The 16114-nt window shown below is 45.0% G+C and overlaps 1 pseudogene; it reads left to right on the top strand.

Annotated features, from left to right (window-relative positions):
* The first annotated feature begins 15470 nt into the window (after window positions 1-15470).
* On the top strand, window positions 15471-15586 carry LOC119929424 (annotated as a pseudogene).
* Window positions 15587-16114: the final 528 nt, after the last annotated feature.

Raw genomic sequence — 16114 nt, 5'->3', positions numbered from 1 at the left:
GGGGGGGAATGGTGATTGTTCAAATCAGCAGGTTTAGGAATTTAATTTCTTTTTATTCATTAAGTTTCAAGATCAGTCTGACATGCTCCATTACAATACAGTGGCCCCAGCTGGAAGAGCACCGTTATCGAGTTACAAAAATGATAAATTAACGGCACAGAGGTTATTTGTTTCTTAAGCTGCTGTTTGAACATTCTGGACAGAGATTGCTCTATTGGAGAGTTGAGTAGGTGAAGCTATTCATTCTCCCCTTGGAAAGGTTTAAGAGAAGGGGGAGCAATGTTTTCCCCAAACATCCCAACAGCGTCCCTCGGTAGGGATGCTTGGATTTCCTGTCAAGGACCCCTGACTTTGGGGTTAGCAATACCAGTAGTGGCCAAAGGCAGGCTACCTTTGGGAAACACGCAGTACAGAAGCCATTTAAGGATTTTCCTCACTCAAAAAAAACACTTGAAAGGACATTCCTCTGCCTCTGGATGGTTCATCTGCTTCACCACAAGAGCTCCAGGCCCCAGTTAGCCGAGATAATTTGACCAATGTCAGAGAAGGTTGTCTGTACTGTGCTTCTCCCAAGAGCATAGTACAGTGCTCTGCATATAGTAAGCACTTAATAAAGACGATTGATCGATTGTACGAGGAATGGCAGAGGGTTATTGATGTCACTTGAGGAGGCCCATTGGGCTGAGCCTGAAACCTGAGATACTATCTCATGGAAAAGAATTGGGGTTTGGCTTCAAAGCCACATGGCCTAGTGGAAAGATCACAGACCTGGGAATCAGAGGACCTGGGCTCTTAATTCCAGCTCTACCACTTTTCTTTTGTTTTTTTTAATGATATTTGTTAAGCACTTACTGTGGGCCAGGCACTGTACTAAGTGCTGAGGTTTATGCAAGGTAATTGGGTGGGACACAGTCCCTGTCCCCCATAGGACTCACAGTCTTAATCCCCATTTTATGGATGAGGTAACTGAAGCACAGAGAGATCGAGAATGGTCTCTGAAAGTCCGGTCCCTACAGTTGAACAGTAATAGCAGCAATAGTAATGGTACTTATTAAGCACCTACTGTGTTCAAAGTTCTTGGACAGAATATACAGGTAAAAATTAGACTTAGTCTCTGGCCCCTGAGGCACTAATGATCTAAGAATAAGGAAGGGATGAGGGGACTGGCAATAGACACACAAAAAAAGACAAAACAACGAAAAAGGAATAAACAGTTTAAGGGACAAGCAAGATCATAAAAAAAACACAGTGGCTAGTGGACATACAATAGGATTCCACTCCTCTTGCTTAATATTATCAGGCAGTCCCCAACTACCAAGAAGCCCATGGAAGAGCAGGGGAGAACTGAACTATGCCTCTGAATTACTATTTCTACAAGTTTTGTAATAATAATTGTGGTATTTGTTAAGCACTTATAGTGTGCCAAGCATTGTACTAAGCACCAGGGTGGATACAGTGCTTGGCACCAAGTAAGCACCTAACAAATACCATCATTATTATTATTAAATTAGGTCGGACACAGTTCATGTCCCACTTGGGGCTCACAGTCTCAATTCCTATTTTACAGATGAGTAATTGAGGCCCAGAGAAATGAAGTGACTTGCCTAAGGTAACACAGCATTTGGCATGGATCCAGCCTTTCCTAACTGCCACAAAAATCACTGCTTTTAATTTAGTCAATCAATAGACAACTAAACTTATTGATCACTTACTGTATTAAGCACTATATTAAGCACTTTGGAGAGCATGATGAAACAGATTTGGTAGACACATTCCCTGCCCACAAGGAGCTCACAGTCTAGAGGGGAAGACATGCATTCAGAAAAATAAATTAGGGCCATATACATAATAATAATGGCATTTATTAAGCACTTACTTTGTGTAAAGCCCTGTTCTAAACACTGGGGAAGTTACAAGGTGATCAGGTTGTCCGACGGGGGGCTCACAGTCTTAATCCCCATTTTCCAGATGAGGGAACTGAGGCACAGAGAAGTGAAGTGATTGCCAAAAGTCACACAGCTGACAATTGGCAGAGCCGGGATTTGAACCCATGACCTCTGACTCCAAAGCCCGGGCTCTTTCCACTGAGCCATGCTGCTTCTCTAAGTACCATGGGGCTCAGGGTGCGGTAAATAAAGTGTACAGATCCAAGTTCATAGGCAATGCAGAAGGGAGAGGGAGTAGGGGAAAAGAAGGTTTAATAGGGGATGGCCTCTTGGAGGAGATGTAAACTTAATTTAAAAAATGATGGTATTTGTTAAGCGCTTACTATGTGCTAAGCACTGCTCTAAGTATGAGGGGTTGAGGGTGGGGAGAGTGATGGTCTGTCATATATGAAGAAGCACTGTGGCCTAGAGTAAAGAGCGCAGGCCCAGGAATCCAAGGTCCTGGTTCTAATCCTGGCTCCACCACTTCTCTGCTGTGTGACCTTGGGCAAATCACTTCACTTCTCTGGTTATCAGTTTCCTCATCTGCTAAAATGAAGATTAAATCCTATCTCCTCCTACCTATCCCTTCCTACTTCGACTGTGAGCCCCATGTGGGACGTGGGCTATGTTCAAACTAATGACCATGCATCTATCCCAGTACTAAGAACGGCGCGGGACACATCGTAAGCGCTTAACAAATACCATAGTTATTATTATTAATTTAATGGAGGAGGGAGGGAGTTCCAGGTCTAGGGAAGGACATGGGCAAGGGTCAGCAGTGAAAGAGGTGACACTGAGGTACAGTGAGGAGGCTGATGTTAGAGGATTGAAGGGTTGTGGGCTGAGTTGTATTGGGAAGTCAGCTAGGTGAGGTAGGAGAGGGGAAACTGATTGAGCGCTTTAAAGCGGATGGTAAGGAATTTCTGTTTGATGCGAGGTGGAAGGGCAATCACTGGAGGATCTTGAGGAGTGGGAGGCGCGGACTAGGATTAACTCTGAAAAGTTTGTGCCGCGATTAATCTGGGGCTTCTCTGACAGGCTCTGTTTGTCTTCCTTTCTGCCTTTCAGCTATCCTTCACAGGGGCCAAGCTTCCATCCATCCAGCAGTCAATAGTGATGATGATAAAAACGATAGTTGTTGTTGTTGTTATTATCATTATGTAAGCTCTATGTGGGCAGGGAACATTTTTACCAATGCTGTTATCGTGTACTCTCCCAAGTATTTAGTACAGTGCTCTGCATTGATTGACTAATAGATCAATATTTGTAACACCCTTACTATGCAGCCAATCACTATATTAAGTGCTGGGATGGAGACAACGTGTGCAGATTGGATACATCCCATGACCCACAAAAGGCTCAAAGAGTATCTATTCACCAGTATGTCAGGGAAACAGCATGGCCAAATGGAAAGTGCACCAGTCTGGAAATATGAAACACTGAGTTTTAATCCCAAATCTGCTACTTGCCTGCTGTGTAACCTTGGACAAGTCATTTATCTTCCTTGTGCCTCTGTTTCTCATCTGGAAAATGGGACTTTAATACCCGTTCTCGCTCCTACTTAGACTGTGAGCCCCATGTAGGACAGGGATTGATTGTCTCATATCTACCATTTCCTCAAGATCCACCCTTTCCTCTCCATCCAAACCACTACCTTGTTAGTACAGTCACTCATCCTATCCCGACTGGATTACTGCATCAGCATCCTTTCTGATCTCCAACCTTCCGTCTCTCCCCACTTCAGTCCATACTTCATTCTGCTGCCCGGATTATCTTTCTACAGAAACACTCTGGGCATGTCACCCCTCCTCAAATATCTCCAGTGGTTGCCTATCAGCCTTCGTATCAAGCAAAAACCCGCTTGGCACACAGTAAGCACTTATCAAATCCCACAACCAACCAGCCTTGCTTCCTAAAAGAGGGGCATCTTCCTTCCATCAGACCTTAGCCATCTTGTAACCCAGAAGCTTGGGGAGGATTTCAAGCTGGGGGGGCCAAGATCTCTCCCTTCACCTCTCAGAGATGAGAAACCGAGTCGGAGCGGCGGAGTTGTTGGTAGCAGACACAGGGCTGTAGAGGTGGAGTTTGCAAGACCTGACTCCCCAGCTACTTGGACCCCATATTCAGAGAAATCCACCGTCATTCTCCCTCAACATTCACATTGGTAATCAGTGGTTCCTGGCCTCAGTTGGCACACCTTCCAGTTGGTGACCTCCTGGAAAGAGAACAGGCCTAGAATCAGCGGACCTGGATTCTAACCTTAGCTCCACCGTGTGTCTGTTGTGTGACCTTAGCCAAGTCACTTATAGTTGCCTCATCTATAATAATAACTGTGGCATTTGTTAAACACTAACTACGTGCCAGGCACTGTCCTAAGCGTGAGGAGAAGTAAAGTGGGGATTAAGACTGTGAGCCCCATGTGGGACTTGGATTGTGTGCGATCTGATTTCCTTGTATCCACCTCAGCTCTTAGTGCAGTGCTTGTCATATAGCAAATTCATTCATTCAATCATATTTATTGAGCACTTACTGTGTGCAGAGCACTGTACTAAGCGCTTGGGAAGTATAAGTTGGCAACATATAGAGACAGTCCCTACCCGACAATGGGCTCACAGTCTAGAAGGGGGAGATGGACAACAAAACAGGTAGACAGGTGTCAAGTCATACTGTGTCTAGAACACTATATTAAGAGATTGGGAGATTACAATAGAACAGAGTTGGTAGACACGTTCCCTGCCCACAATGACCTTACAGTCTAGAGGGAGACACAGATATTACTCTTCATTCATTCATTCATTGATTCATATTTATTGAGCGCTTACTGTGTGCAGAGCACTGTACTATACTCTTGGGAAGTACAAGTCGGCAACATATAGAGACGGTCCCTACCCAACAATGGGCTCACAGTCTAGAAGGGGGAGACAGACAACAAAACAAAACCATAAATAATAATAATAATAATTTTGGCAATTGTTAAGGGCTTACTATGTGCAAAGCACTGTTCTAAGCGCTGGGGAGGATACAAGGTGATCAGGTTGTCCCATGTGGGGCTCACAATATTAATCCCCATTTTACAGATGAGATAACTGAGGCACAGATAAGTTAAGTGACTTGCCCAAAGTCACACAGCTGCCAAGCGGCTTAGCCGGGATTAGAACCCATGCCCTCTGACTCCCAAGCCTGGGCTCTTTCCACGGAGCCATGCTGCTGCTCCTCAAATACCATAAAAAAGCTTCCCCCACTGAGGCAGGGACATGAAAGTTATTGGGCTTTGTAAATAACCACAACCCGAATAAATGACATCTGTATAATTTGGAAGGAAACACCCAATGCGCGTGTTTAGCATAACCCCTTATTTACATCAGAAGAAGCCCCTTCCTGGACTGGCTTTGTGCCCTAAGCCTCCCCTCAGTCCCCCAGAGGTGCAATCCTCTTTCACTCTGACTTTCCTGTGAATTTCCATCCTTTTTATACCTTTCGGGATGTTACACTAATTGTGATGGATGTGCTCTGGGTGCTTGCGCTGAGGGGCGGATGATGAAGCCTTAATGTAAGGTAATACGTCTATTAAAGATTTAAAATAACCCAGGCTGCTGGATAATTCCTCACTTTACTGGCAGTTTCAGTCCATGAAAATCTGCACTGAGAGAAGGAAAGGGCTAGGGAAATGATCTCCTTCTTCTGGTATTCAATGAAAACAGCCTCCAGACGCCCCAGCTCAGCTTACCTATAACCCAAATGCAGACGCATAGATTTCTTCTACAGCATCGGAATGCGCGTGTATTCATTCATATTCATACAGGCTATAATAATAATAAAGAGGGTGGTTGTTCAGTGCCTTCTTTGTGCCAGGCAGTATGCCAAACCCTGGGGTAGATAGAGAATAATCAGTTTGGACGGTCCCTATCCTGCATGGGGCGCAAAGTCTTAATTCCCGTTTTACAGATGAGGAAACGGGCACAGACCAATTAAGTGACTTGTTCAAGGCCACACTGCAGAGAGGTGGCAGAACTGGGATTAGAACCCAGGTCCTCTGTGTACCAGCCCTCTTCTCTAACCACTGGTCCATGCTGCTTATCATTTCTTCCATCCGTCTCTTTTTCCCTTACATTCTTTCCAGCTGATGTATATTGCATTCTACGCCTTCTATGTTCTACCCTGGCTTGGGGCTGTTGTTGCCGTACAGTGTAGAACAAGCTTTTTGTGTGCACAATATGGCCACAATATGTGAGCCCCTTTCCAGTCATCCTCACCCACACACTAATAGACTCACAGTTGAACTTCATTGTCAGTGGTGTCTTCTTCAATTACACAGGACAACTATATACAATATGGTCATGCTATCAGTTTGGTCTGTGAACCAACTCTGAGAAGCAGCGTGGCCTAGTGGATAGAGCACAGTCCCACGAGTCAGAAGAAACTGGGTTCTAATCTAAACTCTGCCTCTTGTCTGCTGTGTGACCTTGGGCAAATCTGTGCCTCAGTTACTTCATCTATAAAATGGGGATTAAGACTGGGAGCCCTACATGGGACAGGGACTGTGTTCCACCTGATTAACTTGTATCTAACCCAGTGCCTAGTACAGTGCCTGACACATAGTAAGTGTTTAACAAATACCATTAAAAATAAAATTAAAAAAAACTTACTCTTGATCCCCCTCATCCGGCATCCTACCTGGATCTCCATCAGCTATATGGCGATACCACACTGACTGTTCAGTGCCATGTCTGCTTCCCTATCCCTACCTATCTCCCATCCTGGAATATTGGAGTGCATGGCCACCATCATGTGGGACTCCTTCTTTCTTTCTTTCTTTCTCTCTTTCTCTCTCTCCCTCTCTCTCATATTTGTTGAGCACTTACTATATGTCAAGTGCTGGGGTGAATACCAGAAAGTCAGGTTGGACACAGTCCCCGTCGCACATGGAGCTCAAAAAGTCAAAGGGAGGAGGATTTAATCCCCATTTTACAGATGAAGTAACTGAAGCACAGAGAAGTGAAGTGACTTGAACAAGGTCACACAGCAGACAAAAGGTGGAGCCGGGATTAGAACCCAGGTCCTCTGGCTCCCAGGCCCATGGTCTTCCCACTAGGCCATGCTGCCACACTGCTGATTCTCTCTTTCTACCTTCCTCTCCCTTTATTTCTCTCCCTCCCTCTCTCTCTATATACATAGTTGTAACAATAGTATTTATTGAGTGCCCACTTGATATACTACACTGCACTAGGTGTTTGGGAAGTTAAGAACAGAATAAACAAGTGAAATGTTTCCTTCAGACTGTGAGCCCCATGTGGGACAGGTACTCTGTCCAACCTGATTTGCTTATATCTATACCAGTGCTTAGTACAGTGCCTGGCACATAATGAGTGCTTAACAGTGCTTAGAACAGTACTTGGCACATAGTAAGCTCTTAATAAATACTATCATCATTATTTACAAATACCACTGGAAAAAAGACAGCTGTTTTACATATATATATGTAAAACACACACACATATATATATGTACATACACACACACATATATATCTATATCTATATCTATATCTATAGATATATAGATGTATATATCTATAGATATAGATATAGATATCCATCTCCTCATCTGCTACCAGGATCATTTTTGTGCAGAAACGCTCTGGGCATGTTACTCCCCTCCTCAAAAATCTCCAGTGGCTACCAATCAACCTATGCATCAGGCAAAAACTCCTCACCCTGGGCTTCAAGGCTGTCCATCCCCTCGCCCCCTCCTACCTCACCTCCCTTCTCTCCTTCTCCAGCCCAGCCCGCACCCTCTGCTCCTCTGCTGCTAACCTCCCCACTGGGCCTCGTTCTCTCCTGTCCATGTTCACGTCCTTCCCCTGGCCTGGAATGCCCTCCCTCCCCACATCTGCCAAAGTAGCTCTCTTCCTCCCATCAAAGCCCTACTGAGAGCTCACCTCCTCCAGGAGGCCTTCCCAGACTGAGCCCCTTTTTCCTCTCCTCCTCCCCATCACCCCCTCTCCTCTGCCCTACCTCCTTCCCCTCCCCACAGCAATTGTATATATTCGTACAGATTTATTACTGCATTTATTTTCCTTGTACATATTTACTACTCTTATTAATGATGTGCATATAGCTATAATTCTATTTATTCTGACAGTTTTGACACCTGTCTACATGTTTGGTCTTCTTGGCTGTCTCCCCCTTCTTGACTGTGAGCCCGTTGTTGGGTAGGGACTGTCTCTATATGTTGCCGACTTGTACTTCCCAAGTGCTTAGTGAAGTGCTCTGCATACAGTAAGCACTCAATAAATACAATTGATTGAATGAATGAATGAAAGAAGCCATTTTGGCACTGAAAAGGACACATTTTGAGATAGGTTCTCTTTTGCTAAAGACACTGGCCATTAGGGATACATTAAGCCTACAGGGGTCCATGGGATTTTTTTTAATGATATTTGTTAAGCCCTCACTATGTTTAAGCACTGTTCTGAGCACTGGGGTAGATGCAAGATAATCAGGTCAGACACCAACCCTGTCCCATATGGGGCTCACAGTCTAAGTAAAGGAGGGAGGAGATGTATTGAATCCCCATTTTACAGTTGGGAAACTGAGGCACAGAAATGTTAAGTGTCTAGCCCAGGATCCCAGAGTATGTACTGGTTAGCATTTTGAGTAGTAGCAAAGCACTTCATTGGGCATCAGAAGCTATGGTATTAGATTTTTCTTTACAATGTGCTCAATGACAAAGAGATCATGTAATATAGTTCTCCCACAGGCCTCTTTACCTAGAGCCAACCTTGCCCCGCCTTAGGCCGGATTGACGTCCTCCCTGGACTCCAGACAGGCCTAGGTTGTTACTTGAAAATTGGGCCCTCAGATCGACTTTGTGAGCCCTTCCCTTTCTCTTCTGACACTATGAGGAGAAGAGAGTGAAGAGTGTAGACTGGAGCCCGTCCATACTACAACTTCCAGAAATCTGTGAGGATCAAACAGGCTCTGGTCCAGGTGGGGACACTCAAGCATTTACAGTGAACATGAGCAGCAGATGTACCTGTGTATGAGGTAGGCTGACCAGTTAAGCCAGACCGAGCCCCACTTTCCTATGTTCTCCTAAAATTGCCAGGATCAAACAAGCCCATTGGACCATCCCAGTTAAATTGAATGTAGGGACAATCTCCTCAGAGGGAACACATGTTTCTTAACTCCACCCCCTTCGTACCTTGTGAGTGACTTTGAATCAGTTTCATTATTTGAGCCTACTTCATGTATTTGTGATTTTTTTTAATGTTTGGACCCTCCAATTCCACATCCTCATTTAAACTCTTAGATTGTGAACCCCCTGACCGAGGGACAAGGACCAAATCTGACTCCCACCTTTCTATTCTCTCTTAGCGCTTAGTACGGTTCTCAGCACACAGTAAGCTCTTCATATCTACAAGTAAATGCTATTACTACTCTTGATCAAGAAGCCTTCTTTTCAAGCATCCTTCCTACCTAAAGATAAGTAACAGTTTACCTAAGTGAGTCTGGAAAGGTAGATGTCCAATTTGATACATAAGGGGAGTTTCTGAAGGGTTGGACTTGTTCGGACCCTCCCGCCTTTCTTCTCCCCCCACAAACACCCTGTTTGGGATAATCCTCCCTTTGACCTGGAGCACCCTCCCTCCTCATATATGAGGACAACTTTTTTCCCACTTCAAAGCCTTATTGAAGGCACATCTCCTCCAAGAGACTTTCCCTAAGCCCTGTTTTCCTTTTCTTCCTCTCCCTTTTGTGTCATCCTGACCTGCACGCTTAATTATTCCCCCTCCCAGCGCCACAGAGCTTGTGTACATATCTGTAAAGCAGCATGGCTCAGTGAAAAGAGCCCGGGCTTGGGAGTCAGACGTCACGGGTTCTAATCCTAGCTCCGCCACTTATCGTCTGTGTGACTTTGGGCAAGTCACTTCACTTCTCTGTGCCTCTCCTCATCTGTAAAATGGGGATTAAGACTGTGAGCCCCACGGGGGAAATTATGATCACCTTGTATCCCCCCAGGACTTAGAACAGTGTATTGCACGTAGTAAGTGCTTAACAAATACCATCATTATTATTATTATTCATTTATATTAATTTCTGTCTCCTCCTTTGGACTGTAGGCTCATTGTGGACAGGGAATGTGTTTATTGTTGTATTGTAATATTCCAAGCACTTAGTACAGTGCTACAGTGCTCTGCACACAATAAGTGCTCAATCTGATAGACTGACTGACTGATAAATCCCTGCAGGAGAACTGGATCTTGATAACGGAGTTTCCCAGTGGCATAATAATAATAATAATAATAACAATAGCTATAATAATGATGATGATGGCATTTATTAAGCGCTCATTTTGTGCAAAGCACTATTCTAAGCGCTGGGGAGGTTGCCAGGTGATCAGGTTGTCCCACGTGGGGGCTCATAGTCTTAATCCCCATTTTACAGATGAGGGAACTGAGGCACAGAGAAGTGACGTGACTTGCCCAAAGTCACACACCCGACAATTGGCGGAGCTGGGATTTGAACCCATAGCCTCTGACCCCAAAGCCTGACCCCAAAGCTCTGACCTCTTTCCACTGAGCCATGCTGCTTCTCCCAGCATGACTCACCTCTAGCTTCACCTCTGATCAGCCACTGATCAGCCGCTGCCTGGTAATGTGGGGTAGGAAGTTGGAAGGGGATACTCAACTCAACTTTGAAAGATTTGCTGAGCCACAAAATAGGAAAAACGAAATAAGGAAATGTGTGTGTGTGTGTGTGTGTGTGTGTTTGTGTCTGTGTATTTTCCAGGTGCATTTACTGTAATGATTTGAAGTTTTAAAAACACCCCATCAGGTCTCTTCATTTGGAGAGGGCAGCTCCAGGAAACACAGCACTTATTTCTAAATGCCATTAAGTTTAAAAGCGATGATTACAGCCGAGGAATAGACGATTTATAGTTTATGAACACAAAGCTGTCTATGTCAGAGAGAGCGGGCAACGTCCTGGAACATTTCCAACTAAAAAGTTTGTTTGGAAACAGGGCCATGCAGGGGGGGAGATAAGAGAGGCTGGGGATTGCAGAAACCCTGATGGACCAGAACAGAGCAGTGCTTCCCCTGTGAGACTGTAAACTTCTTGAGGGCAGGGATCAAGTTTACCAATTGCTGTACTTTCCCAAGCACCTCGTGGACTAGACAATCTATACAGTCCTATAGACTGCAAACTCACTGTGGGCAGTGAATGTGTCTGTTATATTGTCAGTATTTTACTCTCCCAAGCACTTAGTCGATCAGTCAATCATATTTCTTGAGCACTTACTGTGTTCAAAGCACTCTATTAAGCTCTTGGGAGAGGATAATACATTCATTCATTCATTCAATCGCATTTATTGAGCACTTACTGTGTGCAGAGCACTGTACTAAGTGCTTGGGAAGTACAAGTACAGCAAAAATAACAAATACTTTCCCTGCCCTCTTCACACAATATGCTCCCAGTGAATACGACTGACTGACACCGTCTCCAAATGTTGCCAACTTGTACTTCCCAAGCACTTAGTACATTGCTCTGCACACAGCACTCAAAAAATACAATTGATGAATGAATGACTAGTAGAGTGCTCTGCACAGAGTAAGCATTCAGTAAATATTACCGATTGATTGACAAGGTAAAGGTAATAAAATTTGGAAGGTATTTCCACAATAAAATTAGGGTCATGAATAACTGTGAGCACCATTAGTGGACAAGGACTGTGTGTGATCTCATAACTTTCTATCTGCCCCAGGACTTAGTACAGTGCAAGTATTTCACAAATGCCAGTTACTGTTATTATTATTATTATTATTATTATTTTACATTACTCATCTCCAGGAAACCAACCCTGGGCACTTTCGTCCTTTTCACCACCATCAATCATTCAATCAATGGTATCTGCGGATCATTTACTATATTCATTCATTCAATCGCATTTATTGAGCACTTACTGTGTGCAGAGCACTTCAAAGCACTGTACTAAGCACTTGAGCTGGCAGGCATGTTCCCTATCCACAACAAGCTTAGAGTCTAGAGGGGAAGACAGATATTAAATTTAAAAAATTAATATATGATTTAAAGATATGCACATAAGTGCTATGGGGTTGAAGGTAGGGTGAATACCAACTGCCCAAAAGTCACAGATCAAAGTGCACACGGAGAAGGAGCTGGGGAAAAGAGGATAATCACAGAAGGCTTCTTGGAGGCGATCTGGCCTTAATAATGTTTTGAAGGTGGGGAGAGTGGTGACCTGGTGTATAAAGAGGGGAAGGGAGTTCCAGGATAGGGAGAGGACGGGGGAAAGGGCTCGGCGGCAAGATAAACGAGATCAGAACACAGTGAGTTAGCTGGCACTAGAGGAGTGAACTGTGGAATAGGCAGCTTGGATTTCTATTATGCCCTTTCCCAGATAAATCAAAGTACACGTTCTCTTTTGGTTTCCTGTTACTGAGTGCTGAAGAACGTTCCTCCCATTTTACAGAGGATGAAACTGTGTATGTGACTGCTGAAGGTTACACCCAAATCTTCAATCAGTGGTATTTATTGAGAGCTTAATGTGTGCAGAACACGACTAAGCTTTTGGGAAAGTACAATATAACAGATTTGGTAGACAAGTTCCCTGTCTTGAAGCAGCTTGTAGTCTAGAGTTTACAGTCTAATCAGGCCAAAGAAGCATGGACAGGGACCAGGACTTCTTTGTCCCTGGTCAACGCTTCATGAATTTACCCACCTAATCAACCCTGGCAAGGAATGCTCCTGTTTTTCTGCCTCACTTGCCCAAGAGAGATGGACTGCCGCAGCCTGTCAACACAGTGGCATCCCAAGCCCAGGCTATTAAGGCTGTTATTAGAAAAATAATTATATCCGTAGCTGAAAACAAGACTCCTCCAGTGCCATCCCGCAGTAATCCTTCCCCTGCTGTGTGCACTTACTCTAATCTCCTCCTCCTCCTCTGATCACACACAGAGAAAATTCCTCCATCCTGTACCAGGCAACATTTATGGCACACTCCTTGCGTCTGACCACCAAAAGCAATACCTCTCTTCATCCTTGAGCCATTTCTGTATCTATCTTACACACTCTGGCACCACCTTTCCCACCGTCAGATCTCAGAAGTCCAGACAAAGCATTGCTCTTCTCCATCACCTGGATCTCCTTCATGGAGTCCGACAGATGTGTTGGGACATGGGCGTCTATACTTGCACGACAGATGGAGGGGCAGACATATGCATGTCAGTGGAAATAAACATAGTTTCCCAAATAAACAACTCTCCCTCCCGGTCTCTCATCACTCTCCTCCGAGCACAGGAACCTGCCAACACAAAGACAAGAGTTTACACACACACAAACACACTCATATTCCATGTTTTTAGTTACATGTAAATGTTTACTATGCTTGAAACAATGTTCAAAGCACTGGGGTAGATGTAAGTGAATTAGTCAATCATATTTATTGTGTGCAAACCACTATAATAAGCCCTGGTGTGGGGGAGCACAATACAACAACAAACAGACACATTCCCGGCCTATTGGTTTGGAAAGAGTCCCTGTCCTACATGGGGCTCACAGGCTAAATGGGAGGGAGAACAGAAGTTAAGTGGTTTGCCCAAGGACACACAGCACGCATTTCATCATCATCATCATCATCAATCGTATTTATTGAGCGCTATGTGCAGAGCACTGTACTAAGCGCTTGGGAAGTACAAATTGGCAACATCTAGAGACAGTCCCTACCCAACAGTGGGCTCACAGTCTAAAAGGGGGAGACAGAGAACAAAACCAAACATACTAACAAAATAAAATAAATAGAATAGATATGTACAAATACATTAAATAAATAAATAGAGTAAAAAATTATGTACAAACATATATACATATATAAAGGTGCTGTGGGGAAGGGAGGGAGGTAAGATGGGGGGATGGAGAGGGGGACGAGGGGGAGAGGAAGGAAGGGGCTCAGTCTGGGAAGGCCTCCTGGAGGAGGTGAGCTCTCAGCAGGGCCTTGAAGGGAGGAAGAGAGCTAGCTTGGTGGATGGGCAGAGGGAGGGCATTCCAGGAATCAGAAGGCAGGTCTTCGGATTCCCAGACCTGTGTTCCTCCCACTGGGCCATGCTGCTTCTCTCGCAGCCCCGTTATTGCCTCCAGTCCTGTCAGGGAGCTGAAAACAGCAAACCGGTAAGCTTGGTCCCTGATTTCCCGTTAGATCCCAAACTGCCTCCATTCCCCGCCAATTCTTTGGAATCGGTCCAGCCCAGACTCCACTGCCATGGGTGGGAGACTCCAGGGAACTAGCGTGGACTTCGGAGGCTGATGAATCCCAGAGAGGGATTAGTCACTTCTGAATCCTCACCACAGGCTCATAGCCTGTGGGGAGCGGGGGTTGCAGGGGTGGGAGAGATGTGGGGAGTCGAGGGTTAGTTCCATGCCCGTCAGTGTCAACGGAAGTCTAGGGCTGAGCATAAAAACTGACCACTGACCGGTAGGAGAGAGGGCCCGTCTCGCCCAGAACCTAAATATTCTGACAAAGGGAACAGATGATGGGGAAGAAAAGCAGTTGGAGCTTAACTTCCCTGTTGGTTCCCCATAGAGCTTTGGGGAGGGGACGGGAGGAGAGAAGTTCAATCACCATTGGAAGAAGGGACGGCACAGAGAGGAAGATAACAATAATAATAATAATGGCATTTATTAAGCGCTGACTATGTGCAAAGCACTGTTCTAAGTGCTGAGGGAGATTACAAGGTGATTCATTCATTCAATCATATTTATTGAGCGCTTACTGTGTGCAGAACACTGTACTAAGCACTTGGGAAGTCCAAGTTGGCAACATATAAGGATGGTCCCTACCCAACAGTGGGCTCACAGTCTAGAAGGGGGAGACAGCAAAACATATTAACAAAATAAAATAAATAGAATAAATATGTACAAATAAAATAGAGTAATAAATATGTACAGACATATATACAGGTGCTGTGGGGAGGGGAAGGAGGTAAGGCGGTGGGGTGGGGAGGGGGAGGAGGGGGAGAGCTTGTCCCATAGAGGGCTCACAATCTTGATTGCCCATTTTACAGATGAGGTAACTGAGGCCCAGAGTAGTTAAGTGACTTGCCCAAAGTCACACAGCTGACAATTGGCGGAGCTGGGATTTGAACCCCTGACCTCTGACTCCAAAGCCTGTGCTCTTTCCACTAAGCCACGCTGCTTCCCGTGTTTAATCGCAGATCAACCAGTGGTATTTATTGAGTGTTTGTGTTCAGAGCACTGGGAGAGTTCAGTACAACAGAGTTGGCAGACACATTCCCTGCCCACAATGAGCTTAAAGTCTAGAGAGAAGCTGAGATCAGTGAATTGACTAGGGGGCTGGATGGAGAGGTTGGGTGACTTACCAGGGAAAGGGTCCTGTTGGTACTTCCCAAGCGCTTAGTACAGTGCTCCACACACAGGAAGTGCTCAATGGCTCCGTGGCTTACATGGTTAAAGCGCCTGTGCAGTAAACAGAAGGTCCTGGGTTCGAATCCCAGCAGGACCTCTTGTGTTGTATGAAAGGAGAGAAGGTTAGCATTCCCCTTGAGAAGGACGGAAGAGGTCCTAGTGGCCTATACAATACCGACTTGCCACCTACTTCGTGGCATCTAACCAAGTTTTTTTTTCTTCCAGACTGTGTGCCCGCTGTTGTGTAGGGACCGTCTCTATATGTTGCCAACTTGGACTTCCCAAGCGCTTAGTATAGTGCTCTGCACACAGTAAGCGCTCAATAAATATGACTGAATGAATGAATAAATAAATAAATACGATAGAATGAATTTTCCTTTTAGTAGACCAGAGTCCACAGGACAGGAGCCAGGTTGCCACCCCCGTCCAGGGCCCAGCAAGACTGGGTAGCTTAATAGTTAGAGCTAAGAGACTGGGCACCCTGACTCCTAGATTTTACTCCGGACTGCCACCCTGAGTAGAAACTTCTCCCTTTGGCCTCACTTTCCTTATCTGTAAAATGGGGACAATATTCCCTGCCCCTTTCCAGACTCTTGGAGCCATCAAGAGGACAACAAGATCCAATTTGCTGCCTCCTCTGTGCCCTCTTCGCATACCTGATTTCTCTCTTTTTTTTTTTTCCGGTAGTATTCATTAAGCCCTTACCACATGAAAAACACTGTTCTGAGCACTGGGGTAGGTACA

Source organism: Tachyglossus aculeatus, chromosome 5 (genome assembly GCF_015852505.1).
Source record: "Tachyglossus aculeatus isolate mTacAcu1 chromosome 5, mTacAcu1.pri, whole genome shotgun sequence".
Lineage (NCBI taxonomy): Eukaryota > Metazoa > Chordata > Mammalia > Monotremata > Tachyglossidae > Tachyglossus > Tachyglossus aculeatus.
This window is presented reverse-complemented; position numbering and strand designations above follow the sequence as displayed.